At 51.8% G+C, this 5,000-nt stretch overlaps 1 non-coding gene across 1 annotated transcript in view; it reads right to left on the bottom strand.

Moving 5' to 3' along the window:
- The window catches only part of LOC126439386 (small subunit ribosomal RNA), a 1,910-nt gene extending 769 nt beyond the window's left edge, over positions 1-1,141 (bottom strand). The window contains exon 1 of the ribosomal RNA XR_007581153.1: positions 1-1,141. This exon is cut by the window's left edge and continues 769 nt beyond it. This is a non-coding gene — a ribosomal RNA (small subunit ribosomal RNA).
- Positions 1,142-5,000: the final 3,859 nt, after the last annotated feature.

Here is a 5,000-nt window from a genome sequence, read left to right on the forward strand (position 1 = left end):
CGCTGGCTGGCATCGTTTATGGTTAGAACTAGGGCGGTATCTGATCGCCTTCGAACCTCTAACTTTCGTTCTTGATTAATGAAAACATACTTGGCAAATGCTTTCGCTTCTGTTCGTCTTGCGACGATCCAAGAATTTCACCTCTAACGTCGCAATACGAATGCCCCCGCCTGTCCCTATTAATCATTACCTCGGGTTCCGAAAACCAACAAAATAGAACCGAGGTCCTATTCCATTATTCCATGCACACAGTATTCAGGCGGGCTTGCCTGCTTTAAGCACTCTAATTTGTTCAAAGTAAACGTGCCGGCCCACCGAGACACTCACTCAAGAGCACCCTGGTAGGATTGCAACGGGGTCCGCCTCGGGACGCACGAGCACGCACGAGGCGCGTCGCACGCCTTCAGCTCGCCCCACCGGCAGGACGTCCCACGATACATGCCAGTTAAACACCGACGGGCGGTGAACCAACAGCGTGGGACACAAATCCAACTACGAGCTTTTTAACCGCAACAACTTTAATATACGCTATTGGAGCTGGAATTACCGCGGCTGCTGGCACCAGACTTGCCCTCCAATAGATACTCGTTAAAGGATTTAAAGTGTACTCATTCCGATTACGGGGCCTCGGATGAGTCCCGTATCGTTATTTTTCGTCACTACCTCCCCGTGCCGGGAGTGGGTAATTTGCGCGCCTGCTGCCTTCCTTGGATGTGGTAGCCGTTTCTCAGGCTCCCTCTCCGGAATCGAACCCTGATTCCCCGTTACCCGTTACAACCATGGTAGGCGCAGAACCTACCATCGACAGTTGATAAGGCAGACATTTGAAAGATGCGTCGCCGGTACGAGGACCGTGCGATCAGCCCAAAGTTATTCAGAGTCACCAAGGCAAACGGACCGGACGAGCCGACCGATTGGTTTTGATCTAATAAAAGCGTCCCTTCCATCTCTGGTCGGGACTCTGTTTGCATGTATTAGCTCTAGAATTACCACAGTTATCCAAGTAACGTGGGTACGATCTAAGGAACCATAACTGATTTAATGAGCCATTCGCGGTTTCACCTTAATGCGGCTTGTACTGAGACATGCATGGCTTAATCTTTGAGACAAGCATATGACTACTGGCAGGATCAACCAGGGAGCTGCGTCAACTAGAGCTGAGCAGCCGGCCGCCCGGGAGTGTGTCCCGGGGGCCCGCGCGAACACGCAAGCGTCCGCTCAATTATTCTGCAAACAGGAGGAGGCTGAGCTCCCCTGCACAATACACCTCGAAACCCTCTCAGGTCCCGGCGGCGCGCAGCGCCGTCCTAAGTACTTGGTCGGGTTCGAGAGAGGCGCAATCGCCCGGAGTTTGGCGAGTAGACGCTTTAGGTGCGACCACCCGTGCTCCCAACTGAGCTTGCCGCTGCCGACAGAGGCCCGGGAGCGTGCTGTCGTGGCATTGCCGGCGGGAGACAACACGCGCCACCTACGGTGGCCGGCAGCTCCAACGCCAGCGCCACAGAAGGACAAAAGCCCCACTTGGGTGCCGAAGCGAACTCTCCCAGCACAGCGCACGCGCCAACACGTCCGCACAGCTGCGATACAATCCACCTGCGAGAACCGCAGAGGCGACCGAGCAGCAGACGGCGTCGCGGCGCCGAGCGCCGGGCGGCGGCGCATCCTCAGCGCACACAGTCCTCAATCGGACCAGCACACTGCAGATGTCCACCGCGCTTCGCACCGGGCCCGCGAGGACCTACTTTGGCCGCACGGCGCCGCGTGCAGGGTGCGCCGGCGCGCAGCTGCGCCGCCTGCCGCCTCCGTCGGCCGGCGCGCCTGCCACTGGCCGCCCCCACCAGCCGGCTGTAGCGCGTGCGCCCACGCACCGCGCGGCCAGCACGCCGGGAGGCCCCCCCTCACCGGCCGGGGACGGTCCCACCCAGCCACCGCCGCGTATCGCTTCACACCCACATGCCATTCACGTTCGTGGGCATGGTGGGTATCGCTGAAACAACCGGTTGGTAGCTCAACCGATCGTCGCCATCACTGATTCACCTCTAGCGAGAACAACCGCACCACAACGGTTTACCAGTTCTTCATTTGCGTAACGTCACCAGCAAACGTAGACGTCCATCGCCATTTGCAAATTCAACGATTGTTGCATGCCTGTGTCAGGTGTCACGACACACTATGTCTGCCCACATACACGCAACAACATGTGCACGCTTCGCGAACACGTGGAAGGTGGCCCCCGTACGTATGCGATGTCCATTGCGCGAACGACTGTCAACCGGCCTCTGTCGCATGTCGCAGATGTGGAACGCAGTGCACCATGCTATCACGGTGTGTGAGAAGAGACGACTACGTCTGACAACACGCGCCACTACATCAACAGACGGCTCATGCTGATCGCCATCCACGGCATACCATACTTCAATCCAGCTCTTATAGGGAGACGACACGTAGCTGAGTGCACAATATTTGGACCGTATGGTTCGCCGTTGTTGGCGCAGTCGTGGTACGGTCACACATGTACCACGATGTATCATTCAGTACATGAGGACCAATGTGCAGTACAGTGTGTGATTTGGACGTACAACATCAGCGGACAGTTGACACAAGCCGTACCACAACGTAGGCTGTGCTTCGCCATGCGAATGCCAATGAACAACTGCGAAGGGCATTGAGCATGTACGTCCTGCTGCCATCCGCATTACAGTGTATAGCTGCAAGGTGTTTAACATGAAGCGATACTCTGGGGACCGGGCAGTGCGAGTAGCAAACTATATTGCGGGGGTTGCAGTTAGGCAACACTACACTAATTTAACGCGTCGTATGACAATTACAGAGCAGGTTAAGGCCCAACGTGTGTTGGGTTAAGGTACAATATAGGTTAGGTTAAGGTACAATATAGGTTAGGTTACGGTACAATATGGGTTAGGTTAAGGGACAATATGGGTTAGGTTAAGGGACAATATAGGTTAGGTTAAGGGACAATATGGGTTAGGTTAAGGGACAATATGGGTTAGGTTAAGGGACAATATGGGTTAGGTTAAGGGACAATATGGGTTAGGTTAAGGGACAATATAGGTTAGGTTAAGGGACAATATAGGTTAGGTTAAGGGACAATATAGGTTAGGTTAAGGGACAATATAGGTTAGGTTAAGGGACAATATAGGTTAGGTTAAGGGACAATATAGGTTAGGTTAAGGGACAATATAGGTTAGGTTAAGGGACAATATAGGTTAGGTTAAGGGACAATATAGGTTAGGTTAAGGGACAATATAGGTTAGGTTAAGGGACAATATAGGTTAGGTTAAGGGACAATATAGGTTAGGTTAAGGGACAATATCGGTTAGGTTAAGGGACAATATGGGTTAGGTTAAGGGACAATATAGGTTAGGTTAAGGGACAATATAGGTTAGGTTAAGGGACAATATAGGTTAGGTTAAGGGACAATATAGGTTAGGTTAAGGGACAATATAGGTTAGGTTAAGGGACAATATAGGTTAGGTTAAGGGACAATATAGGTTAGGTTAAGGGACAATATGGGTTAGGTTAAGGGACAATATAGGTTAGGTTAAGGGACAATATAGGTTAGGTTAAGGGACAATATGGGTTAGGTTAAGGGACAATATGGGTTAGGTTAAGGCGCAATATGGGTTAGGTTAAGGCGCAATATAGGTTAGGTTAAGCGACAATATGGGTTAGGTTAAGGGACAATATAGGTTAGGTTAAGGCGCAATATGGGTTAGGTTAAGGCGCAATATGGGTTAGGTTAAGGCGCAATATGGGTTAGGTTAAGGCGCAATATGGGTTAGGTTAAGGCGCAATATGGGTTAGGTTAAGGCGCAATATGGGTTAGGTTAAGGCGCAATATGGGTTAGGTTAAGGCGCAATATGGGTTAGGTTAAGGCGCAATATGGGTTAGGTTAAGGCGCAATATGGGTTAGGTTAAGGCGCAATATGGGTTAGGTTAAGGCGCAATATGGGTTAGGTTAAGGCGCAATATGGGTTAGGTTAAGGCGCAATATGGGTTAGGTTAAGGCGCAATATGGGTTAGGTTAAGGTACACATTGTTGTAAGGAAAGGTGTATTGGGGGGGGGGGGGGGGGGGGCGGCGGCGGCGGCGGCCGGTTTGTTGATTGTGATTATAGTAAGTGGATGCCTGCGGCATCATCTGATTTGCCACGTCAGGATGCACCTTTGGCTCATGACAGGCGGCGCTCTGATTCCATGCTTGTGGCAGACCTGTGTCTTTCATTCCTGCCATTGTTTGTGTGCTGTGACAGGAGGCAGTATTGTGATGTTGGGTGTACCCCTGTGTAGGACGTGTGTGGGTGTTGGTGGCTTAGCTGAGCAATGGTGGTTGTCGGAAGGGTGGGATATTCTGTTTTGTGAGTGGACCTCCCGGTCTGGTTATGATAGTGTGGATTGTCTAATGTGGCGGAGAGGATGCACTGGGTGTTGTTCCATGCTGGTGCTTACATATTGTCTCTGTGCCTGTTACAGGCAGAGAGTAGTGCGTGATAAGAGTGTCTGGCTGACGTGTGGTTGTGATTGTGAGCAGAGTCTTTCAGCATGTATACGGACAGTTGTATACATTATCTGTATTTTGATGGCTCTATCTATTACTAATCAGCGCCGTGTATACGTTTCATCCGGTTCCAGTCGAAACTGTTGTATCTCTGTACATTAGTGACACGGCGAGGCCGCCATGTAGTTACTCGTCTCGGCAGCTTCCACCGGTGTATGGCAAATGATTATAAGGAATCAGTCTAGTCGTCAATACCGATAGTGTGACGTCACATGTCTGGGGTGGGGGACGCTGCGCCCTTCTGGTGGGTCATGGCCTAGAAAGACTCTTCCCACGCAGGGGGGGCTTGGACTGTCATTGACTCTTCCGAGTAATATACTTGCCGTACGTTTTTGCGACTGCGAGTGCAACGCTCACCGGTACCGACATGGATGGAGCGCCTCCTAGCTGCCGCTGAGCATCTGCATTCGTACAGAGAGCA

Source organism: Schistocerca serialis, unplaced genomic scaffold (assembly GCF_023864345.2).
Source record: "Schistocerca serialis cubense isolate TAMUIC-IGC-003099 unplaced genomic scaffold, iqSchSeri2.2 HiC_scaffold_132, whole genome shotgun sequence".
NCBI classification, from domain to species: Eukaryota; Metazoa; Arthropoda; class Insecta; order Orthoptera; family Acrididae; genus Schistocerca; species Schistocerca serialis.